Consider the following 26,904-nt stretch of genomic DNA (forward strand, 5'->3'; position numbering starts at 1 on the left):
GGCATAATTCTTTCACCTACATATCTCAAAACACTTGGTAAACTTGGGTGAATGAAGTCTCAGAAGGTATCTTTGAGGTTGGTAATTCTTACTGATGGGGAGTGTAGTGCATAGGAATAACACAGTATCCCTGTTAAATAGTTTGTGAGCCCTATAGTGGTGCTCACCATAGAATATCAGCATTGGAAGAGACCTCAGGAGATCATCTAATCCAACCCCCTGCTCAAAGAAGGACCAATCCCCAGACAGATTTTTGCCCCAATTCCTAAATGGCCCCCCTCAAGGATTGAACTCACAACCCTGGGTTTAGCAGGCCAAAGCTCAAACCACTGAGTTATCCCTCCCCGCCAAAACCATGTGCTGTGTTTTAGAAGCTTCCAGAAACCAGTCAGAGAAACAGAGCCATGTAGCTGCATATTGGTGTATATTTAATAACCACAGTTATCTGAGACCCAACTGTGCCTGGATGGTTTCTTGAAATGGTTGCTTTTTTGCAAAGAACAAGTGACCCAGCAGGGAAAAAAGGCCACAGCTCCTAAGGTAAAGAGAACTTTGCGGTTGCCTTGTTGGAAGCCAGGTATATAGGCTTGTTCCTGAAGGTATTCTCTCTTTCAGTTTAATATTTAATAAAAGGCAGGAATCTTCTTATCCTAGGTAAGTAATTTCTTTCCTTACAAGCATGTGAAATATACAAAGAAAACACAAGGGTTGTTTGTTTTTTCCATCAAATAGAGTGCCTTTTTCAGAGCTATTCCAGGCTTCTAAGGAAAAAAACAAGTACAAGGCTGTGGGGATAACTCCGCAAAGGAAACTCAGCGAGTGAGTCATTCTTCATATTCTGCTTGGTGATAAAGGCTGGCCTATAGTGTGTCTCTCTTCATGGCATGGCCTTCACCTCCTTGCTTCTCCGTACAGAGCACCTGCCACATATAAATACTATCTGAATACTAAAACTTCCCTAATTTAACAGACTTTCATGGTTCACTATGGAAGTAGGATTAGGCCCGTGTTGCCCTATCTTCATCCCCTCAGCTTTAGACTACAATCCCAAAGCTTCCTGAAAATTGAACAATTGGCTTAATAACAGGAAGCCAGGAGCTAACAAATTACAGTTCTTGTAATCAGAAGAGGCGGTTGAGAAAGGGTAGTGTTTTGGCAGTGATAGCTCATTTCCATGCCTCATTAAAACAACATGGCTTATTCATATATTTTTAGGCCTGTTTTTCATTTAAGGGATAACAGAGCAGGTGCCCCTTTTTATGAGGCAATAATCCATTTTGGCTGAGTAGTTTATCCTTGCGGGGGAACCGGATGTATTCAAACTGCCAAGGAAAACAAGGTACCAGTCCTGTTGTCCTTCTCCGCCCCCTTATGGGGAAGGCTATTAAACACAGTACACTTCACCTTGCCTTGTTTCTCCTGTCCTGTATGCTACTCCCCAGTGCCGAGTTCAGCTATCAGGGTCAGTAAGGTGATTGTCAAAATCCCCGATTACTCTCTAGTCACGTTGGTCCTCTGATTTAAGGCCTGTATCTGCAAAGCACTCCTACTGACTTCCAAGGAAGTTTAGAAGACTCAGAACTTCGTAAGTGGTGCACAGAGCAAGTCTCAGGGCATATGATCTTAGGTGCTCACTACCTTGTAGAGTCAGACCCAGGATCAAACCCCAGAAGCCTATTCCTTTTCCCATTAAAAACTCCCATTAACTTCAGTAATGCAGGATTGGGCCCTTAGAGGCCATGTACATGATCAGGGAGTGACTCAGCCCTGGACCTGCCGAATGAGGCCAATGACCGGCATCCAATGAAGTCAATGGGAGCTTTGCCGTTGACTTCAGGGAGAGATGGATCAGCAGCAGCTGAATCTGACATGCTGGGCAACAGGCAGAATGGGGATGGTACAATGAGCTTGCACAGATTATACCGTATTTCATATTTTCCTCACTCCGCACGAGAAGCCGAGGGAATCTCACACTGCACATTCAGCTCACGTTCCGGAGTTTGAAATGTAGGGATCCAGGGTTTTGGGCCAGCCCATTAGAAAGTCAGGGCTGTCTGCCACGTTCAGATGAGATCAGTGTTTGGCTTCTGAATAGCCCCAGAGTTCTGCAGGCCTTCAGCTCCAGAGTTCTGTAAATAGAAGAGGGACGGAGGGCACAGGGGACAGAAAACGGGTATGACTAAGGAAAAAAATATTTCTCTTAATTAAGAGTCAGAGTGTGCCTGATTCTAATACCGCTGTAAGGGAAGGGTGGAGGGGAAGCCTACCCTTCTGCATAGCCTACTATGCACATCTCAGCTTGAACACACGGGAGCTACATGTCTGGGACTCTCTACTTTAAACAGGGGATTGGGAGGAGCCTGGTCTCCACACCCACCCTGCTAAACTGGCAGGATGCAATGGAGAGGAAGTAATCTGCACCTGAAAGGGGGTGGTTCAAATTACTTCCTTCAGGAACAGGGAAGGAGAACCTCACAATTCGTTCCCAGGGTAGCTCTTGGAGTGGCAAAGCTATGTGCCACCCCTTACACAGGGCTTTGAGCAAAGGCTCAAACTAACCCTAAGAAATGTTATGGGGAGGGAGCATGGAACGGGGCAGAGGTGCCAAGATGGGAGCAGGAAGCAGAAACTTTAATGTTGTTAAAGGTGTAAGGAGATAATCAGAAGAAAAGGGAAATCCCGGGGAAGGAAATGAGAAAATAGAATCAGTCTGCACTGAGAAGAGTGGCCATTTCATTGAGAAATCACGTGATATGGAGTCTTTGTTCTCATTGGCTGAAAGCCTCCAGTTTTTGTATAATTTAGCATAATAGTTTGTGATTTTCTAAAGTGTTCCATAGGAATGCTGAAAATGTTTCTTTTCTATTGAAAAGTTTAAATGTGCGTATTCCACTACTGACCCTCAATCTCTTCTTCTTAATATGTTTGTAAGGCTCCAGACTGGGACTTGAGATCTAGATTTAATACTTTTCTCAGGCACAGACTTCCAATGTGACCTTGGACAAGTCGCTTAACCTCTGTGTCTTTCACCGATGAAGACTATGCTGACAACACTGCCTTGCTGGTGGAACAGTCAGTGTTCCACCCTCTAAGGCGTTCAAGATGCTGCCTATGCTATGGGGTTGTTGAACCTCTCATGGCAGAAGACCAAGGTTCTGAACCTCCTAGCTAGGCCACCAAACTCCCTGGTGTAGGTGGCATCTAGTACTGTGGTGAGCACTGATGAGTTCATCTACCTAGGCAGCAAGCAGAGTTCAAATGGTCACAGCAAACTGGACTTTCTTTGGCGAATAGGTCTCACCCCTTCCGGCATGAAGTCTCGCTTCTATGGATGCAAAACCAGCTTTGCACTGAAACGAAGTTCAGGATCTCTCAAATCTGTATACTATATGGATCAGAAACCTGGACTCTCTTACAGGCAGACTCGGAGAGGCTAGAGGCATACCATATGCGCTGTCAGCAGCAAATCCTGAGCATAAAGCAGTTTGACTTCTGAGAAAAATGTCATAATTTTGCAGAGACCTTCCCTGCCTTCAGTCGCTTTTTACATTGCCTGTGTACGACCATGTCACCAGAATGAACAACAATACCCCAGCACACTGTTCTCTCAAATTCTACATCAAGACCCAAAGGGTGCACACCCTGATCCTACCTGGTGCTGACCACAGGACTGTCCCAGAGATTTTGAATTTGCAGGACAGAGCTAGATCTGGGAACTTCACTACATGATGCCTGGTGGGACACCATGAACTGTGGTCACTCTGGGCTGATGCAACAGTCCTCAGTAGACTGTGTGTGTTTAATGATGATCTCTAGTTACATAACTGGGGTTGGCAAACCTTGGTCTTGGCCTTTATATGTATATTAACTGCTTGAAATGGTATATATTTTTAGGTCACTTTGCATCCCATAATATAACTGCTGCTAAAAATTCACATTGCTTTTACTGATCCATGCCAATGGCAGAATCTTTATTGGGAAACCATCCGCACCGCCCATGTTCTTATCAGACATTTTCTTCGGAGTAGGTTTTAGCCTTTCAGTATTATAACGTTCTAAAAAATTTTTTTCTTGTGATGGATTTTGAAGTGCTTTGACAAATTTCTTCAGGGAAGATGTGTGCATCATTGGGGCTTTTCCTGCAGAAGCTCTCACAGAGGGAAGGGCATGCTCATATTGTCTTTCACAGCTGGACTATCCCTTTGCGATGAATGAGGGATGGACAGTAAAACGTGAAAACATGTGACGATTGTGTCTTGTAAAATGAAGACAATGACTCTCCACAGAGACATAACAAAGATAAGACAGAAGTGAGAGCTACCAAAAATATACGCTTCTAAAAGATGTGGGTCGTAATGATACTATAACATATCTGCTCTTCTGGAACGTAAGCTTTTACTACAAGGCTGTATTTTGACTCTGTTTGACCTGAGGCTACTGTGGCTCATGTGCCTACAGCCAATTGTTTGCGTGTCAGCATCTCACTGCAAAATAACTAGGAGAATTCCATTCTTATCATTCATCACATGCCCAGGGCTGTGGATGATGACTGTATCATTCAAGTGCTCGCAATAAGTTCAGTCTCCAGGACAAGGACTAGTTGCCAGACAACCTTGTTAATTTAGTATCTGTTGCTGGCTGATCCAAGCAATTGCATGGAAATTGAGGTCACAAGCTCGTTTGGGATAAGAAAGAAAAGTAAAAATAGAAATGTAGGAAGAAAATATGAAACAAATTAAAACCTCTATCATTAAAACTACAAGGAAGTACCTGAATAGCTTTTAGGGCCTATCAAAAGCCAGTTTTAATCAATGGGACTTAAATACATGCTTACGTGCTTTGATAAATAAGTATTTCCTTAAGCATAAACTTTAGCAGATACTGAAGTGCCTTGGTGCATCAGGACCTTAACTCTCGGTCACTCATATAATTCACTTTGAAACAAAAGGTATTAATTGAGCATATTAGAAACAAGCAGGAAATCCTGAAAATCTAGCCTTTTGTTCAGCTTTCTATGTGAAACAAATCACATTGGCACTAAATATATGCAGTGCAATGAGAGTACAGAATTTGAAATTCAGCACCTTTCACAAGACCATACACTGACAGCAGGCACAATGCTGTACAACATCCTGTCCACTTTATCTTGGGTGGAGCAATAAAGGAAGGAAAGTCACAATAGCGCTCCTCCTTTAATCAAAATATCTTGGGTCTGTCTAAGAATCAAGGATATTTTAATAATAGAGATCTTTTGGGACTTGGTATGATGTCAAAAGTTAGTGAGAGACACAAGGAGTAACTGAACATGCCTACTGGAATGTCCACCAAGCAGTTAACAGCTTCCAAAGTGTCTGTGTAGTATCCTTCTCAACTGATTCCTTTTCAGTCTAATAAAATGTATAAAACAACCATTTTTTCCAAAGTCTTCTTTTTTCTTTCTTATGTTGATATCTGTATCTCTGCCTACTATCTAGCACTCTATGATATTCTCTCTATATATATTGCAAAATATTTTAAAGCTTTCCGTAACACCTTCAAAGAATTCAGAGAATGCCACTTGATGTGTCTCCCCCATTTAGACTTTTGGAGCCAATGGAACTGCGCCAGTTAATAGTTGGCCCTTAATAGTTTGCATTTCTTTTCTGGGAAATGACCGAGATACAGTAACTCCTCGCTTAACATAGTTATGTTCCTGAAAAATGCTACTTTAAGAGAAACGATGTTAAGCGAATCCAATTTCCCCATAAGAATTAATGTAAATGCGGGGGAGGGGCGGGGGGGTGTTAGGTTCCAGGGAAATTTTTTTCACCAGACAAAAGAAATTATATACATATACAGGATAAATTTGAAATCATTTTAAACAATTTAATACTGTACTCACCAATGATGATTGTGAAGCTTGGTTGAGGCAGGGGCGTAGCGGGGCTCAGGCGCGGGGGCTTGCCCCGCTCTGCCCACCCGGCATTCCAGCCAGGGAGCAGGGTCAGGGCTTGCCCCGTTCTGCCTGCCTGTCACTCCTGCCGGGGAGTGAGGTCAGGGGTTTGCCCACTCCCTGGCTGGAATGCCGGGCAGGTGGAGTGGGGCAAGCCTCCATGGCCCAACCCGCTCCCTGGCTGGAACGCTGGGCGGGCGGAGAGAGCCAAACAACCTTGTAACAAAACATCGCGCGACTTGAAACGAGTATGTTCTCTAATAGATCAGCAATCTAATAATGAAACAATGTTAATCAGGACGACTTTAAGTGATGAGTTACTGTAGTCATGTTGAATGCTTTGGCTGCCTTTGGTTACCGCTTTTATTTGGCCATGTTGCTTATTTATATACTTACAGGATTTAAAAATAACTAAGCAAAACATTTCTATTCCAGGAAAAAGAGGAAGAAAAAGTCACTGTCTGTGCATTGACAAGACGTGGAGAAAAGTGTGGAGAAGAAGAAAATGCTGAGAGAGTAATTTTGATCCAAAGGACAAAGGGCGAAAGGAAGGAAAGGAGAATTTGGTTGGAAAACACAAAGGATCGATGGGAGCAGGAAAACTGCATCAGCAACTCAGCTAGCAAACAATTGTCAGTATTATGGTGAACTGTATTCTGAATGGCCATCTGCCCTCTGGCAGGTAAGTGGAAGAAGGATGACAATAAACATTGGCCCGGATTCAGGAAATATAATACGGAAGGGCCAAATTGTAGCCTCTACTGCAACAGGACAGACGTGCGAGGGGACACCCCCATATGCTCTTGCTCCAGCTACCGACATCACAGATAGCAGCACAGCAGGTGAAGCAGGCTCCACAGTGCCACTGCTTGCACATATACCCGCGCAAGTGGATGGGAGGGAACCGAACAGGGTGGGAAATGGGAAGAGCTAGGGCTCTTCTCTACCCTCACATGCCAGGTGTCGTTGCTGAGCCAGTGCACTGAAGAACGCTTGCTTTGCCAGGTATAGACCCAGTGCAATTTACTCCCACCCTGGAGCAGTGGGAAATCACAATCGCTCTCCCAGGCTGCTCCAGGGACAGCAGATCAGTGTGTTCCCCCTTACTCAGGGCAGACTGTTCTCCCATAGAGAGAATCAAAGGCAGCATGAATTATTACTAACTACTTCCACCATGCCCAGAGAGGTGCGCTAGGTGCCTCACAGACCAGACAGGCAGCCACAGGCCCTGCCTGAAGATCGGACAATCTAGAACGTAGACAGGGCCCAACAAGGAAAGAGTAAGAAGAAAGGGAAAGGGGGAGAGACATAGCTCCAAAACAAGACCATGCGGTGACTACGCAGCGACTCACTTTAGGCCATGGCAATGTCTTTGTGGGCAGGTTTTGGTTTATTTGTTTAATCAGTTCACCCTTCACAACAGGAATGGATTTTTAGGAGGGGCTTGGCAGAGGTGAGGCTGGTAATTTGATTAATAGGGTTCGGTAATTTGATTAATAGAAGAATTAGCAGGGAGATGTTCACATGAAAACGAGATGAGCAGGGTGCCATAGCCAGGTGTTGAATTCTCTATATGTGATGCATAGAAACAGGATTTCCAGTTATGTTATAGGATTAAGGACCCTTAGTAAGAGGAACCTACCCAAAAGGGGAAGGGGAGATGGAATGAACATCTCAGAGGTGGAAGGAAGGACCTGCTCATGGAGAACCTTCACTGGTATGAACAGGACCTGAATTCTGTATGCCAAGTTACTGGCATCCTGTGTATATGCCCTGCCCCACACTGAGCACACCCAATGCAGGAGCTGATATGTAGTGGAAGGGGAGAATGAGGGTGCATGCTCCAGAGACACAAATTTCTCCACACGGTGCAGGGAGTGTGGGGAAATGCTTGTAAAGCTGTAGAGAGCTGCAGCATTCAAATGGATGAGGCACTGTACCGTACAGGTGAGCAAATAACAGATTTTTCAGTTCACTGGCATTAGTTTTGGATCAAACAAAATATTTCATTTCTACCAATTCCAAACGGGTTGTTTCTATTTCTACCATATCTAATCGTTTTTAAACTTAAAAAAAAGGAAGGAAAGTTTTGAAACAAAACATCATTTCCAACTGAACAATTGAAACGTTTTGTTTCCAAAATGGCAAAAGAAAATGGTTTGATTTTTTCTGAATTTGTTGTTTGTTTGTTTTTCCAAATGACCAATTTGGCCAAATCCACATGAATTCACAAAACATTTCGGTGTCACCAAATCTGCATTTTTTGGTGAAAACAGTTTTTCTGACAAACGTTGTCCAGCATTCCCTATGGACACTAAGGATCAGGAGGGACAGCTTTTGCCTCCCTCAGGAACCACCCCTCTGACAGTGCAGCTCAGCACCCCTCCTTCCTCAGGGCCATGTGCAGTTGACACAATCTGGCCTTAATTCATCATGAAACTGTAACCTGCGAATAGATTTTTCCAGGCGTCTGGATAAAAGAGAGTTGCAATAAATGAGCTTTGGCATCTAGAAGGGAATGGGCAAATATTCTTGTCAGTGTTTTAAATACTACAGCATCTCGTAATAAGAGAAAGAAATAATGCACATTTTCTCTTGATTTATGTGCCTGATATGAAATATATGTTATACATTTCCTCTGGGATGTATTTCAACTCAAAACCTGTGATACCAGCTTATAATGAGTTACACATTTATTTTGAAATAGTGCAGACCAACATTAATTGGAAGCATGTTTCGTTTGACTAAACAGGTACAATAATTCTTAAATATTCACTGTCACTTACCAGGTCTGTGCATTGATGTTAATCATTACACTTTTTGTACGCTATGGGCAAATCAAATACAGTAGTGATGGAGCACACCACAGTAAAAAGCCAGACTGCTCTTTATGTGGAGAGAAATTAATAATAGTAACTAAAGCTGGTCAAGAAATGGGGTTTTCTTTCATAGAAAATTTAAACTTTTCATCAACCAACTAAATACACAAGATTTCAGCTGAAAACTTAAAGTTTTCAGTTTTTTAGTCAAAAAGTTTTGGGTTTTGGCCAAAACACCTGAAGTTTTCCACTGACATTTTTCAATTTTCTTTTTTTATAAAAAGTCAAAATTTTCCATGGAAATCAGACACTTTTTGAAAAAAAAAAAAAAAGAATTCAGTTAGTTGAAAATTCAGTGTTCTGTCAAAAAACAGTTTTGAAGGAAACATTTCAACTAGCCCTAATAGTAATAATAGTTTGTCTAATAATCTCAGTGAGTTTGCAAACATCAGTAATGGAGCCTGACAACAACTGTGTGAGGGCGAGTAAGATTACTATCCCTATTTTACAGATGAAGAAACTGAGGCAGAGGAAGGTTACAGAAGCCACCATTGAAAGGTCAACATATAGTAAAGCATAGGAGCACTTATTATTTATTTTTATTACAGTAGCATCTAGAGGCCTCAATAAAGATTAGGGGGTGCCATTGTGTAAGGTGCTGTACAAACACATATGGAGAGATAATTATAAGCTCTTTGGGCTAGGGACTAATATTTACTATTTGTACTGTGGTAGCACCTACAGGCTGCTGTGGTATTGTGCTAGGCACTGTGCAAACCCTTCAGAGTGGAAAGTTGAAATAGACAGATAGGGACCTGAGGCACAGAGAAAGTTTCCAAGGTGCCACAGTAAATCAGTGGCAGAGCTAGAGTTTGAACTCAGGTCACCTGAGGGCCTGTATAGTGCCTTCAGCACACAGTGATACTCACTGTACCTAGGTATAGCAAGAGTACTCAGGCCTTAACAAAGCTACAGTTGGTTCAGCATGCAAGTGAGGGCAGGAGAGATGGTCAACAGTATGCACCCTACATGTTTAATCATAGAATATCAGGGTTGGAAGGGACCTCAAGAAGGTCATCTAGTCCAACCCCCTGCTCAAAACAGGTCCAATCCCCAGACAGATTTTTGCTCCAGATCCCTAAATGGCCCCCTCAAGGATTGAACACACAACCCTGGGTTTAGGAGGCCAATGCTCAAACCACTGAGCTATCCATCTCCCCAAAACATTTTGTATTACAGTCGTGCCTAGAAGCCTCTGTCTCAGCTCAAGATCCCATTGCATTAGGAACTGTACATACACAGTAAAAGGAGAGTCCCTGACCAATCTAGATCTGTGAAAAGATGTAATGGGGGAGGAGGGGGATTTATCACCTTGTTTCTGCATCTTCTTCCCACATGGGTTGTGCATAAACATGGAAAGCAAAATGATAACATGTTAGCGTGACTGATATAATGGCTGTATTGCCATGAGTCTGAGATAGCTACGTTGCTTCCAAGTCACATTCCCATGAATAAGTAATGTGGCCATACCAAATTCATGCTCTGCAATCTTTTTAACCACCCCACGGCATCACGTATTCACCTTCATCTCTCTCGCTATACAAAGAGGCATATCCAGGTAAAACAAAATGAAATCCATTCATCTCCCACTGAGATGCAAACGTTTTGAGGGCTGGGTGAGACACGATAGCTCTTTCATGGCACAAAACAGCACTACACAATAGTTTGGGTAATAAAGTCAATACCACGCTCAGTGTAAATTGTGGGGTCAGTTCATGTAGGTAGAACACCTTGCTGTTCCCATCCGGATTACTACTGCATGGACAGAAAGGGTGCACCGAATTCACCAATCTGCTCTCGTACCTCCCGACAGGGCTACGTGCAGCTGTCCTTGTTTCCAGCTGAGAAAACCAAAACAAATGGAGAGGAGGGGTTAAGTGAGTTAACGAGCAAAAGGAGACAACAGGACAGATGCTCAGCTGGTGTAAACCCAAGTCGCTCATTGGAGCGATGCTGATTTACACCTGCTGAGGATCTGGCTTGTAGTTTTCCTCAAAACATTTCACAGTGGCATTTGAAGAATGTCATCTCAGAGAAAGGTTAAGACTCTCAGGAGCTGGTTGCCCTGATGAATCCAGGTTGCTGACATTTTGTTGATCTTCACACCGTGAATTGAGCCATAGACTAACCAATCTGGATGGCGACCCTCAGACAGAGCCAATGTCTGAGGGGAAATACTGCTCGGTCAGCAAGCACATGATGCCCTGTGGTGCCTTCCTCCCATGTTAGGATTTCAGGACTTTTCAATGGGCCTAATAGAAGGGATCAGTCCCCCTGGTTGAATGCTCATCTTTGGGCTTTTCACTGAGCCCATCTGTGCATTTCTGTCAGACACATTTATTTTATTACTTACCAAAATGCATCTGTCATTATACCTCCTTCTGCTTGTACACTCATCAAAGAACGACAATGTGGTCAGCCCAAGTACAGAACTAACTCCCACAGTGAGCCCAAAATAAACCCCAGCACCCCGGCCTCCAGGATATTGCTAAACAAATAGGCTTTGCAACTTGTCCTGGAGGTCAGGAGGGTTGAGCTTGGACAAATAGGGGAAGGGAATCCCAGAATTGAAGACTCCCCCAGTTCTGGTAACACCTTGCCAGCAACCCCTCCCCCCCCCAGCTGCTGAAATCTATGAACTTTTAACTCAGACACCTATGCTGACTTCAACTGTCATGGGAAAACATGGGGAGAGGGTGGGATGAGAGGTCAGAAAGCTAGGCTCCAAACCCGAGATGAATTTAAGGGGCAAATTCTCTACTATACCAGAGCTCTGCTCAATCCAGGGGGGAGGCTGCCAGTCCCAGCTCTGATGCCCCTTAGAGCTCTTGCCACGGAGGTCTAAACAAAGCCACTCGCTTAGAGTGCTTAATGAACCCTATGCCAGCAGAGGATAGGAGCTGCAGAGCAGAGCCCTGCCACACCCCCTCCTTGCCTAAGACATACTCCCTCCCTCCCCTGTCATGACCCCTCTTTGCCAGGAGGAAGAGGGAGGACAGAGTTATGGGGCCAAGCAACAGCTCAGATATGACAGCAGGGAGCTTCCTATGACAGAGGAATTCTGTGCTGGGCATCTGGCTGAATTACAGCCAATGTACATCTCCTGAGTGGCTCAAAGGGGGTGTAAGGATTTGGCCCTAATGATCAATATCATACCTTGAACTGGAGTCAATGTAGTCTCTGGAGTGCTGTGTATCAGGCTTCTTGCAAGTCAAAGTGTTACATATCACAACCCCCTTGTTGAACGGTCTCCAAGGTGAAGATGTTTTCTGAACAAACATCTCAAGACATTTTCACTCGTTTCTTTAAAAAACCCAAGTAGTCCATCGGTCTCTTTTTGAGGCAAATCTATTACTGATTAAACTCTAACAAGCCAATTTGGTAATAACCACTATTTTCATCTGATATATAAGCCAACTCAAATTGCTGGCATAATATACTTCACAAGCACAGTGAATGAAAGAGTTTATTGCATCAAGTATTCAGTAAATCAATGGAAATCTGTATAGCTGATGCCGGAATCTTATGTTTTTGTAATAATGGTGGCGCACCTAATCAGTTCAAATTTTTATTTCTCTCCCCGCTTTTATTTTAGCTCTCTTTTGGCTCCCATTTTCAACATGCTTGAGGGACAGGAGGAAACTAGAGTTAACATGGGATGGGGAGAGTGACATATTTGGTTGTCTGGAAAGCAAATTTAGTCCAGAAGACATTTAAGGCCATGTTTCAGAGGATGCCTCTAAGCTTGCACTCACAAATTTTGCACACGTCTTCCTTCTTCCTTGTATACTAGCTGAGCAAATTTAAGCTGGACCCACAGCGATGACACACACAGGACTCCCCTTTGCCATTTGTGCAGTGTGGCTTTTCAGAGCAGAACTGAAGACGTATTAATTTAGACATAGCTAATCAAAATACATCCAAAATTATGTTGAAAATAAAACTAGCATGATTAGAAGGAGGACATCAGTAGAAGGAGATTAGAAGGAGCAGATCCTCAACTGGTGCAAACTGTCAACTTCAATGGGACGTTAAGAATTAACACCAGTTTCAAATCTGGCCCCAAGTCTTGTTTTCATGTTGGTTTTGAATGCAAGAAGCAATCTGTTAATTTTGTTTTTGATGTGACTGCAATGATATCATATTTGCCACGCATGCCACTCATGCCAACAGTTGTTTTCCCAGATGAGATTATCTTGATTTTTCAAGTGTAGAAGCCATGTTTCCTCTTCAAGCAATGGTGTGAGAAGGAATGAGTTATATTGTTTTCATGTAAGTTCAGTCTTGTGACAGATTTATACACCTGGCACCATCTGTGTTGTTTCCTAGTATGGGTTGATGCCGAGTGTTTACAATTGACTGGAAGTTTTCAAATAATACATTTGTACACACAGAGTCCAGTAAGGTTTCACTAGTGAACTTCAACTTCTAAATTCTCATACCTGGCTCATTGCCCATCTGTTTCTCTATCCCATAGCATGAGGGGATTTAATTAACTGATGAAATCACTAAACACAGAGGCTATATGAACATGCCAGCGCAGAGCTACCAAAGACTTTGCCAATTCTGTGGGACAAAATATGTCTGTACAAACAAGGATGCAGCAATATGGAGAAAATGCGAATGAACTATTTCCAACATGTCCTGTGGAAATGTGACAAGAAATCCACTGACTGAAAAAACAGATTACACACTGTTTGTGCCCTGGATTTGTGCCCTGAAGAAATACAGAACAATGCACAAGGAAGGAAAATTCCATCAAATATAGTAGGAACGTACCGAAGTCAATGGGTACATATTCCAAGAAAAACAGCTGGCGACCCAAACCAAAACCCCAAACAACGTAAACCTCAGAAACGTAAATAAAAATTAACTGCAAAAAGGAGTCTTGGGAAAGCAGAGTAAGAAACACATCAGATTAAGGGGCCACAGAACATAAAAACTCCAGCCAGTTATTTACCCATTCAGGGCCGGCCCACAACATTTTGGCACCTGAGGTGGGAAGCTCAAATGACGCCCCGATGCCCCCTCACTGGGCCCAAACTTTGAAAGGTCTCAGTTCTGCCTTCTTCCTGTTCTACTCCTCTCATGGTCCTGCTCTGCTACCTACCCCAATAAAGGAGAAACTTTAAATGCTTTGTTCAGAAATTTTAAGTAACACTTAACTTGCAAACGCCTGAACAGCAAATGTAACTTTTCTTGTCTGCATAGTAAACACTGGCATTTTTATCTGTTTGAATAATAAAAGTGGTGCTTTCCGTGCCTTCTTGGTTGCAAAGATTTGAACTGCTTCCTGAAGGTTCACAGTCTGGGCCAGCTCAGGCTCTATTGAGATGGTTGCAAGGCCGACCAGCCTCTCCTGTATCATTGTGGAGCGTAGATGTGTTTTTATTAACTTCAGCTTGGAGAAGCTGCGTTCTCCACTGGCAACTGTTACAGAAGTGTTAGAAGTATGTGCAGAGCAACAAAAGCATTTGGAAAGTGGGTGGTCATCTTATTTGTGCACATATATTCCAGGACAGCCTTTGGAATTGATCTTGCTGAAATGTATCTTGAAAAGGCTTTCAGTTCATCACCTAAATCACTCGTATCAATATCGCGCATGTCATCATGTGTCAACATTATCTCTAGTGCCCTGCATTGCTGGTGTAGGCCTTCTTCAGGTATAGTGAGGAGTTTTGGAATATCATACAACATCCCAAATATACTGCTGTGTTCCTTGAGCTGCATGAAACGTTCTTCAACTGACTGTATTGCACAATCTAGCACCTAGTTAAAGAATTCAACTTTGAATTGTTGTTTGGGGGGGTCTCCAGTATTGTCCCAGCATCTGAATTCCCCATGCCTGTACTTACTTACTCTTTTCCTTACTCCTGCCACTATGCCCCTCAGGGCTCCCAACCTGTTTTCCAATCTCTTTATCTGTTGCCTGCCTGCTTGTCTGGGCCTGATCCTGCTTTCCTTGCTGAACTGCTCCTTCCCATGGGCACAGGCTTTGTCCCACTAACCATTTAGCAAGGAGGGTGGGCTCCTCAACTAGCCCCCACCCCTCCTGGTCCCTTTTCTTTGTTCCCTTTCTCTCTTGTTGCTCTGGGGTGGTCATTCTGCCAGATAGGTAGCGACCCTTTCTGACAGAAGGCACAGGCTCTTTGCTATTGTTTACTGTGTTAGACTCTTATCAGTTCAGATCTGTTACCTGCACACAATAGGGCACCCACCTTTTCCCAGTTCCTAGGGCTCCAGGCAAAATGCACCTAACTTTACCCCTCCGTGGGCTCCAGGCTTTACTCCTCCATGGGCTCTGGGCTCTACCCATTTCCCTGTGGCCTCAGAGCAAACACTCCTTTCCCTTTGGACTCAGAGCTTAATTTTTTGCAGGTTTACAGGGTCTTTTACCAGTGACAGAGCCTTACACAGTAATACCCTACATAACCTCTATTTCTTAACCACCACTAAAAACAGACTGCACATAGATTCATAGATTCTAGGACTGGAAGGGACCTCGAGAGGTCATCGAGTCCAGTTCCCTGCCCGCATGGCAGGACCAAATACTGTCTAGACCATCCCTGATAGACATTTATCTAACCTACTCTTAAATATCTCCAGAGATGGAGATTCCACAACCTCCCTAGGCAATTTATTCCAGTGTTTAACCACCCTGACAGTTAGAAACGTTTTCCTAATGTCCAACCTAGACCTCCCTTGCTGCAGTTTAAGCCCATTGTTTCTTGTTCTATCCTTAGAGGCTAAGGTGAACAAGTTTTCTCCCGCCTCCTTATGACACCCTTTTAGATACCTGAAAACTGCTATCATGTCCCCTCTCAGTCTTCTCTTTTCCAAACTAAACAAACCCAATACTTTCAGCCTTCCTTCATAGGTCATGTTCTCAAGACCTTTAATCATTCTTGTTGCTCTTCTCTGGACCCTCTCCAATTTCTCCACATCTTTCTTGAAATGTGGTGCCCAGAACTGGACACAATACTCCAGCTGAGGCCTACCCAGAGCAGAGTAGAGCGGAAGAATGACTTCTCATGTCTTGCTCACAACACACCTGTTAATACATCCCAGAATCATGTTTGCTTTTTTTGCAACAGCATCACACTGTTGACTCATATTTAGCTTGTGGTCCACTATAACCCCTAGATCCCTTTCTGCCATACTCCTTCCTAGACAGTCTCTTCCCATTCTGTATGTGTGAAACTGATTTTTTCTTCCTAAGTGGAGCACTTTGCATTTGTCTTTGTTAAACTTCATCCTGTTTAACTCAGACCATTTCTCCAATTTGTCCAGATCATTTTGAATTATGACCCTGTCCTCCAAAGCAGTTGCAATCCCTCCCAGTTTGGTATCATCCGCAAACTTAATAAGCATACTTTCTATGCCAATATCTAAGTCGTTAATGAAGATATTGAACAGAGCCGGTCCCAAAACAGGCCCCTGCGGAACCCCACTCATTATGTCTTTCCAGCAGGATTGGGAACCATTAATAACAACTCTCTGAGTATGGTTATCCAGCCAGTTATGCACCCACCTTACAGTAGCCCCATCTAAATTGTATTTGCCTAGTTTATCGATAAGAATATCATGTGAGACCGTATCAAATGCCTTACTAAAGTCTAGGTATACTACATCCACAGCATCTCCCTTATCCACAAGGCTCGTTATCCTATCAAAGAAAGCTATCAGATTGGTTTGACACGATTTGTTCTTTACAAACATGATTTGTTCTTTACAAATCCATGCTGGCTATTCCCTATCACCTTACCACCTTCCAAGTGTTTGCAGATGATTTCCTTAATTACTTGCTCCATTATCTTCCCTGGCACAGAAGTTAAACTAACTGGTCTGTAGTTTCCTGGGTTGTTTTTATTTCCCTTTTTATAGATGGGCACTATATTTGCCCTTTTCCAGTCTTCTGGAATCTCTCCCATCTCCCATGATTTTCCAAAGATAATAGCTAGAGGCTCAGATACCTCCTCTATTAGCTCCTTGAGTATTCTAGGATGCATTTCATCAGGCCCTGGTGACTTGCAGGCATCTAACTTTTCTAAGTGATTTTTAACTTGTTCTTTTTTTATTTTATCTGCTAAACCTACCCCCTTCCCATTAGCATTCACTATGTTAGGCATTCCTTCAGACTTCTCCATGAAGACCGAAACAAAGAAGTCATTAAGCATCTCTGCCATTTCCAAGTTTCCTGTTACTGTTTCTCCCTCTTCACTGAGCAGTGGGCCTACCCTGTCTTTGGTCTTCCTCTTGCTTCTAATGTATTGATAAAAAGTTTTCTTGTTTCCCTTTATTCCCGTAGCTAGTTTGAGCTCATTTTGTGCCTTTGCCTTTCTAATCTTGCCCCTGCATTCCTGTGTTGTTTGCCTATCTTCATCCTTTGTAATCTGTCTTAGTTTTCATTTTTATATGACTCCTTTTTATTTTTTAGATCATGCAAGATCTTGTGGTTAAGCCAAGGTGGTCTTTTGCCACATTTTCTATCTTTCCTAACCAGCGGAATAGCTTGCTTTTGGGCCCTTAATAGTGTCCCTTTGAAAAACTGCCACCTCTCCTCAGTTGTTTTTCTCCACAGTCTTGATTCCCATGGGACCTTACCTATCAGCTCTCTGAGCTTACCAAAATCCGCCTTCCTGAAATCCATTGTCTCTATTTTGCTGTTCTCCCTTCTATCCTTCTTTAGAATTGCAAACTCTATGATTTCATGATCACTTTCACCCAAGCTGCCCTCTACTTTCAAATTCTCAACGAGTTCCTCCCTATTTGTTAAAATCAAGTCTAGAACAGCTTCCCCCCTAGTAGCTTTTTCAACCTTCTGAAATAAAAAGTTGTCTGCAATGCAGTCCAAGAATTTGTTGAATAGTCTGTGCCCCGCTGTGTTATTTTCCCAACATATATTTGGATAGTTGAAGTCCCCCATCACCACCAAATCTTGGGCTTTGGATGATTTTGTTAGTTGTTTAAAAAAAGCCTCATCCACCTCTTCCACCTGGTTAGGTGGCCTGTAGTAGACTCCTAGCATGACATCACCCTTGTTTTTTACCCCTTTTAGCCTAATCCAGAGACTCTCAACACTTCCGTCTCCTATGTCCATCTCCACCTCAGTCCAAGTGTGTACATTTTTAATATATAAGGCAACACCTCCTCCCTTTTCCCCTGTCTATCCTTGTTGAGCAAGCTGTACCCATCCACACCAACATTCCAATCATGTGTATTATCCCACCAAGTTTCAGTGATGCCAACAATGTCATAGTTGCAGGGCCGGCTCCAGGCACCAGATTCTCAAGCAGGTGCTTGGGGCGGCCGCTCCGGAGAGGGGCGGCAGGTCCAGGTATTTGGTGGCAATTCGACGGACGGTCCCTCACTCCGCCTGGGAGTGAAGGACCTCCCGCTGAATTGCCGCCGCAGATCGCGATCGCAGTTGGGTTTTTTTTTTGGCTGCTTGGGGCGGCCAAAACCCTGGAGCTGGCCCTGCATTGTTGTATTTATTTATTAGCACTTCAGTTTTTCCTGCTTATTAGCCATACTTCTCGCATTTGTATATAGGCATCTAAGATACTGGTTTGATCTTGCCTCCCAGTTTTGTCCTGACCCTCCTTTCTCTCTGCCAATATAGCCCACACTCCCTCTCGTTTCCAACCCATTTCCCAGGTCTCCATGTTCCCCACTTACCTGTGGGCTTTGCTCACCTGTCTCTGTCGAACCTAGTTTAAAGCCCTCCTCACTAGGTTAGCCAGTCTGTGTCCAAATAGGGTCTTTTCCCTCCTTGAAAGGTGAATGCCATCTCTGCCTAGCAGTCCTTCCTCGAATAGCATCCCGTGGTCTTCATGCTACACATACAGTGCTCACCACTCCCAATAAGACAGATGAACTTTTCCTGATGGCCAGTCAGAATCAGGTCCATCTGGGGGACTCCAGTTTCTGCACGGTGTCATTGGCAGAGTATTAAGGTCTGGCAGCTCTGATCTTTGGGGCTGTGTCCTGGAGTTGGTTCCCTGTCTCTGGACATAATCTCTCCACTCGAGCAGGCAATCAGCCTGAGTTCTGAGTCCCAGTAATGGAATGTATCCGTAGATTAACTCGCAAACTGTGACACGGGAACTTGTAGGGAGCGACCCCACCCCGCCATCTTTTACCTCCTATTGCAATGGACAAACTACAAACTGTTTGCACCATCCATCTCCTTCCTCTCCACCACCCCACGCTGAGGCCTCCAAATTCTGTTACCAGGGGTTCTTTCAACCCAAAGCTCTTGGTAACTTTTACTCTGTGCGAGAGGTGTCAGGAAATAAATCAGGGGAGACACAGCCTTCCGACCGATAGATGGCTGGCACAAACAGGACAACACAAGAGTGCTTTCACTTAAAGCTAAACCTTTACTTAGTCTCAAGCACTTACACACGTCCGCAACAAGATTAGTAAAACACCCCCAACCCTTGATCATTACCAAAGCTGAGTGTGGATCTCAAGTGGCACAGTGGCAGCCCGTCTGCCGGTGGGGAACACAAGATGCATCCAGAGGGAGAGACCAGTCCCGAAGAGTCCCCAAATGAGTCCCCTTATTTATACATTAGTAATAAAATGACATGTCCCTTAAAGAAACCTTGTTAAGTAAGCAGTTTCAAGCAAGAGGTTCCTTCTGATTATATTCTATATTCCATATTCTAGCAAGCTTTTTTGAGAAATAAGAATTTGATGTGGCATAGCATAACAAAGCCTGTTTTACCAAAATGGGTGGTTTCTAATGGACTTCAGTGCCAAAATGTAGTAACATTCCATTCAAAATCCTAAGAGGAGGTTTATTATGATGAGGTATATTCCTAGGAGAAAAATAAAGGCACAGTATGGTCTCAGCATGCTTGATGGCATGCACATCAATATTACATGTGCAAGGATATCTAGTACCAAACGCTACAAAGAGCCACCTGAAAAAATGTCCCCTTCATAAAGTGGCAGAAGTAGTAGTAAGTATGTGACTTTACAGGCAACTGTTATCAGGAAAAAAACAACAGATGATGAAGACTCCAAGAAAAACAAAATAGACTTAAGCACTGTGCCTTTAAATAATAAGTTCTTCTTTTCCAGATGATTTTAATAAACCCAAGTACACGTGTTGTAGCCCCTTGATGCTGTACAATATGAATAACCAAATAAAAGATCTCTCCAGATTTTAAGATTTACTGTTTGCGATGGGAAAAGGCCAACCAGATGACATCATTATACTTCACGTGCGAGTTGCTGCCAAGTTTAGTAATGCTAAGCTGTAGAAATCGATCCTTTGTTTTTGTGGGGAAAAAATGGTTTTGGCCTCAGTGGTGACTTTTTGTGTGTGTTATTTATGTAAGTGTAATGTTTACGTTCAGCAAACTTCAATTCGACTTAACACTGGAGCCAGAATACCTTATCTTACAGGTTTTTTGTTTTCAGCCATCTGCTTAGCTGGAAATAATTGACTTTGACAATTTAAGTGTTAAAAGTCAATGGATTATGTAGGGTTATTCACAAAGAGCCAAATACTGGTTCAGGCAGAGCTGACGTTGACTTCAATGGGTGTTTGCCTGAGCAAGGACTTAGAAAGGCCTTAGGATTTGTCACACGGTATGGGAGGTGTAGTTCTCCCTGCACTGAATGGAACAGCACGAGTCAAACTTATTGTTACTTATTTAACCACAATGTCCTTTTGTTGTAAGACATCTGGATTTCTGGGAAATAAGTCTGTGATATTCATCCCAGTCAACCCTACAGAGTATAGAAATAATATTGTGTACTTTCATATCATCTTCCATCAAAGAATCTCAAAGCACTCTACTACCATTAATAATTAAAATCACACTCTTAAGTGGGTTCAATAAGTACTTTTATATCCACTTCAGAGCTAAGTAAATTGAGTCCCAAAGAGCTTAAATTATTCTCCCAAGATTTCACAGTGACTCAGTGACCGAGTTGAGCATAAAACCCACAAGTTCTCTTTCCCACACCCCTGCACATCACTTCCTCAAGACTGCTAGCTCATTATGTGAATAAGAATAGTGTCACAGAGTCTAAGGCCAGAAGAGACTATTAGATCAGCCAGTCTGACCCCCTGTATACCACCGGCCATTACATTTCACCCAGTTACCCCTCTATGAGCCCAATAATTTGGGTTAGACCAGAACATTTCAGTTCTCAGGATACTAAACAATTGTGTGCCACACGCAGAAAACAGGAGAGAGAGAGGATATGTTTACACAGCAAAGAAAATTCCGTGGTTTGCCTGTGCGAGGCAATTCGGGCTCACAGGGCTTGGGTGGTGGGCCAGTTTCATTGCTGTATAGACTTCTGGGCTTGGGCTGGAGCCAGAGCAATGGGACCCTTCCACCCTGCAGGGTCCTAGAGCCTGAGCCCAGAAGTCTACACAGCAAAGAAACAGCCCAAGTCCTGCGAGCCCGAGTCGGCTGGCGCAGACCAGCCGCAGGTGTCTAGTTGCTGTATAGACGTATGCTTTGGTGCCATGAGTGTCTGAAACCCTGGCAATGGCAGGAAATTGATTAGGTGGGTTATGACTGGATGATTGTAGCAGGTGAACCACACTGCACACAGCAGAAGGCGGCGAAACAAAAAACAAAACAAAAAACAAGGTCCCTTTCACTCTGACCTGGAGGAAAATTGCTCTTGCCACCAAATCTGGTGATGAGAGTAACATTGAGTATACGGGCAAGACACACCAGCCAAGCATGAAAGAAAAAAGATTCTCTGTACTGCCTCAGAGCACAAGTCCACTCCATCCAGTGTCCTGTCTCCAGTTGTGGACAATCCCTGATGCTTCAGAAAAAGGTAGGTGTGTGTGTGTGGGGGGGGGGGGGGGAGAACAGAATACATCTGGCCAGTTGTGCATTGGAGAAAAAAACTCTTCTTGACCCTTGCAGGCAACTGACTGATGCCCTGAAACATGGGATTTGATTATCGTTATTGTCTTAATGCAGGCTGCAAGTGTTATGAGCATATTGAAGGCAACGCCGTCAATTTTATTCTCCCCAGGACCCAAAAGGAAGAGGGATTCAGAGATTCACAAGTTCACAGATTCCCAGGCCAGAAGGTACCAACAGACTGACCTTGAACACACAGGCCATAGAATTTCTTCCAGAGGCTGGATGTGAACATATGCTTTAGAAAGATAGCTAAGCTCCCCTTAAAGACACCAACCAATTGGGAGCCCTCCATCTCACCGGTAAACTGCTCTAACATTTATTTACCTTCACTGCTAGGAAATTGCATCTTATTTCAAGGCTCAGTTTGTCAACCTCCAGCCACTGGATCTTGTTATACCTTTGTTAACAAGACTGACAACTCCTCCTCCTCCCACCATGAGATGGCTTTTCTGTGAGTAAGTCCCTAAACCCAGCGATCACGTCACCTCTCAGCATCCTCTCCGATAAGCCGAATAGATTGAGTTTCTTTAGCCTCACATTGCAAGGCTTGTTTTCCAACCCCCGGATCATTTTTGTAGCCCTGCTTTGAACTCTCTTCAGTATTTCCACAGCCTTCCTGAAATGTGGCCTTCAGAACTGGACGCAGTATTCCAGTAGCAGTCTTACCAGTGCTGTGTATGGAGGCCAGATCACTTCACCACTTCTATTTGATATTCCACTTTCTATACACCCAAGGGTCACGTGAGCCCTTTCGCCACAGCATTTCACTGAGAGCTCATGCGGGGGGCAGTTATCTGTGATGACCCCTAGTTGCAAAACTATCTATTGTAGGTAACTCTCTTGTGGTTTATTATCAAATGCTTATTAAAGCCAACCTTCCAAATTGTCAGCTGCTGGGAAAGATTTAGCATATTGACCTGAAATGACTCCTTGGGACACTGTTTGTAGATGATTTAATATGCTGAAGAACCAATTATTCTAATAGCACACACGTAGTTTTGTGAAAAGCAGACACACACAAAATATGCTGGTTCCAGACTCTTTTGGGAGGAAGCCAACAATTATGCAAATAATTGATATTCTTAAACTTCTAGTGTTGTGCCCATGACAGTTGTTTGGCACACTGACTACTTACAGCATACGTCTCTCTTAAGGACCAAACCTGCAACCACTTACTACTGAGCATGAATAGTCTCATTGAAGTCAAGTCCTATGCTCAGTAGCATTTGTGGGATTGAGCCCTTAAATATCAATATCACAGATCTCCATAGTCTACTTTACATCATATATTATGCTTGGACTTTTCTGATTGCCTACCTATGAAGAAAGATACAGAGGGTCCTATTGTTCTCTGGGGCCTGGCCTGTCATGATTAGTCCCAGTTCAGCTTACATCTGTTGTCAACAATGGGTAAATCTCCTGGTGTAGACAGCGCTCTTCTTAACACTGATGGGGGTGGGGGAGGGGCGGTGGAGAAGAGAGAACAGTTGCACTAACTAAACTGGGAGTTATTGGATGCATGTTTGAGAAGACCCAGAAGTAGTATCATCTAGTTAGTGAACTGTAATAACAATTCGCTGTCATCCCATCCGTGGATATTTCAGTCCAGTTTCACCATAACCTTATTTCATGAATTAAAAGAGATATGTAATCCATCCATATAGTGAAGATGTATGTGACATTTACACACTTGCTTTGCATCTTCTTTGCCCTGTAAAATACTTGTAGCTACAATGAACACCACAGTCCTAGCTGTAGACACATTGAAACAAGAGCTGTTTTGAGTTTGTATAATTATATCAGAACCAAACTTCAGGGAAATCTGGGGGGGGTCTTCCATGAAAACCAATCCTTGAGACTTTACTAATTTAGGGTTTCTTTTCTCCCTTACAGACATATTCACTCAAACATCACTCCCAACAACCTCCCTTTCACATCTTCTAGCAAGCTGTTGGGGGATAACTGGGGAAGCGGTGGCATGGGGAAACTTCCGGAAACCCATACTCCTAAACCCAGAGGAAAAGAAGAAATATTCATGTTTGCTCTACTCCCTTTGCTAGACTAAGCAGAAGAGACACAAGGCCCCTTAAGACAAAGTGCTAGTTAAACTAATAGTATACTTGGGAAACTCCAGCAACTTTACTAGCAGTCACAAACCATTTAACCAGGGCATTTTGAATACAGTTATATGTCTCATTTTAGATGAAATCTTCCCCAGAGACAAAAGAATAAGGGATCATGTAAAATGTGGAGTCAATAATTCCAAACAAACTGGGGTCAAAGTAGTGCTTGTAGGAGTCAAAGTAAAGAATAAAGATATGGCTTTGGTTAAGGGTCCTCATTATTCATACCCAGTTAAGTGATATTCATCCCAGTGACTTTATTTTTAACAATGGACAACTCCAGTTTTTAAATCTATTCCCTGTTTGGGTGCGGGGGGTGGGAGGGAGAGGGAGTGAGAGCCAGATTTTCAGATATCCTGAGCTGTAAAAGTTACGTTACGTCAGATATTACAAGGATTGAAGCCCTCACACCAATTGGATGGTGAAAAAACAGTAGCTACCTCAGCTGCAGGTAAAGGAAAGAAGAGGAAAAATTCAGTGGTTCTTTCCAGTACTAGAAAGCATACACCTTTTGCCTCCTTCAGGCCTACATTATGGGACTGATCCAAAGTCAAAGATGTGCTTTCCACAGACTTTAATGTGTTTTGGATCAGACCCCATATCAGGGCAGACGAGTGAAGCAGATAGAAAGAATGATTACCATGCACTCTAAGCTGCATTCCTCAGAAGGTTCAATGGAAGCTCTAAGTGCACAAGGAGTGGAAGATTGAGCCCCGTCATGCACACGCGGTGGGCTCGCTAAGGAGATGTGGTACAATAAAACAAGGCTCCAGGAGGCCATGGTGTTTGCTTATATGACAGTTTTTGATTAATGATTTTTAGTATGTTGCAAATAATCACAAACTGTTGCCCTAGTCTGAATTTAAATTGAGTGAGGTTCTATGTTTTAATAGAAGTCTTGAATCGGGAGAAGTGTCCAATGAAAACATGTAATGAACTCATAAATATGTTTTCCCTTGTTTTCAGAGGAATGGCAACAGGAAACTTGGAGAATGTTCTCAGCATCATTTCCCTATTGGATGACTTGAAATAATGAAAGAGAATCTGTGTGTGTGTGTGTCCGTCCTTTTGACTATTTTTGTAACATTCTATTCTTTACATTGAAAATCCAGTAAAGGTTCCACTGCTTTTTCATATATTTCCCTGACATCAGTCCTAGCAGGTAAAGACGTCATTTTTAAAACAAGAAAAACAATTCAAAGCAATTTTTAATTTTGTTCTGACCAGTCCTATCAAACTGTACAAAGTTTAACTCCATGCAGAGGAGCTCACTCGCAATCACAACCGATTGAAATCAAAACGCCTTGGCGTAAAAATCTCCCACTGTATTTTAATTCCCATTTAAGAGAGAATGTAAAAAGACTGAGACGCAAACTTCCCATAGACATCTGAATAAAAAACAAAGTGGGCTTGAGCCTGGGGAATCCATCAGATATAAAAAAAAACAGCAGAGGGAAAGAGACTGCAGCTGTAGGTGGCAGTGTAGTCTAGTGGATGGGGACATTGCATCAAGCATTAGGAGAGATGGGTTCTATTCCTGGTTCTGCTACTGTGTGATCGCAGGCAAAGGGTGAGATAGGGGCACTATTTAGATTGCAGGCAGGGACTGTCTCAGAAAGCTTAGCACAATGAGACACCCAATTGCCATTGGAGCTGTTAGGCAGTATTGCATAGCAATTAATTATAATGGGCATGTCAGGGCTGAGGTGACCTTAGAGCTCTCGGGCGTCACTGGTAGCTTATGCGGTTCTCAGCTATTCAAACTTTGTATGTATATTTTGCACGAGCATATTTTTAGTCTTCTCTTTCCCCTACCACGTACGGGGTGACTGGAGAGGGACAATGGGAGGTGTCAGTAGCCCAACTTGAAACCATATGAACCTGGTTAGCGTAAACTTAGTTTTTATTAGGTTCAAATTCAAAGGAACACTTAGGGTGTGAATCCATGGAGGGGTGAAATGTTTGCATGGCTCTGAAATCTTTATCTGTCCCCACAAACATACGTAAGAATGGGATTAATATTGCTTGGAAATTCAGGCAATACATTGGGTGCCACTCTAATTTCGGGGATAGATCCTCAGCTGGTGTAAACTGGTATAACTCCACTGACGTCAAATAATGGCATGTAGTGAACTGCCAACAGCCTGGCCTGCAGCACCATTGGCGTATGCATTGGGCCATGGCCCATCTTCCACTGCTAAGCTTGTGTGAGCTGAAAGAGCACAGCACAAGCCGATGTTCTTTGTCGTGCCGTTTCCCATTGTGCCATTTGAAAGGTAGGGTGACAATTCAAAGGAGGCAACATGGGAATTGGTGATGTGATTTAGCGGGAGCTTTTGCCTGGTTGTTCAGATCTGCTTCGGGGGGGACTGAACATAGGGAATGAGAACAGTCTCATGACCAAACTGACTAACACTTTCAAATTAATTTCAAGGGAGCATCCTGCACCCCCCAAGCCACCTCCCCCACAATACACCCCGCTGACCCCCTCCACCACCACTATTAACCCCACCCCCAATATCCCCATTGCCCCCTCAAATGTCCCCACTGCTAGGCCTACTGCCCCCCTTCCATCTCCCTAGCACCCTCCATATCCCCCTCCAACATCCCAACTGACATCCCTTCCCCCCCACTGTATTCAGTCTTCCGGTCCAGCCAGGCGAGGACAGCTGCAGACCTTCCCTTCTGCCCCCTGCAGCACAGGGCCCTGCTCTGGCAGGGCTATGACAAGGTTGGCTGTAGGCGGTGTTCGAGGGGGAAGGGCTGCAATTACACTCAGGGAAGTGGAGACAAGACATTTGCTCTCAGCAGGGGGTTTGCAGCAGAACAGAACCCTGCGGCCCCGCCCCCTTCCTGCTGCACCAAGTCCAGGGAGAGGAGGGGGCGTTACCTCTCCCCAGTCTCCATCCCGCTGCACCCAAAGGCCTGGAGTGAATGAGGCATGACCCTTCTCCCTGGTTGAGCCCTTCATCTGCCCCGTCCCTGTTGCAGCCAACACCCAGGGAGAATGGGACATGACCCCTTCCCTGACATACTGAGCAGCCCTACCCCTCTCA

The 26,904-nt window shown here is 43.7% G+C and overlaps 2 long non-coding RNA genes across 2 annotated transcripts in view; one reads left to right on the forward strand and one right to left on the reverse strand.

Moving 5' to 3' along the window:
* LOC128841472 (uncharacterized) overlaps positions 1–24,986 on the forward strand; it is a 61,103-nt gene extending 36,117 nt beyond the window's left edge. Inside the window, exons 2-4 of the long non-coding RNA XR_008445847.1 lie at positions 6,368–6,614; positions 21,780–22,024; positions 24,815–24,986. This is a non-coding gene — a long non-coding RNA (uncharacterized LOC128841472). The remainder of the gene's footprint in view (positions 1–6,367; positions 6,615–21,779; positions 22,025–24,814) is intronic.
* The window catches only part of LOC128841473 (uncharacterized), a 152,130-nt gene that overhangs the window by 12,038 nt on the left and 113,188 nt on the right, over positions 1–26,904 (reverse strand). The gene's annotated exons all lie outside the window — the stretch shown is intronic.

This window comes from Malaclemys terrapin, chromosome 8 (genome assembly GCF_027887155.1).
Source record: "Malaclemys terrapin pileata isolate rMalTer1 chromosome 8, rMalTer1.hap1, whole genome shotgun sequence".
In the NCBI taxonomy this organism is placed as follows: Eukaryota; Metazoa; Chordata; order Testudines; family Emydidae; genus Malaclemys; species Malaclemys terrapin.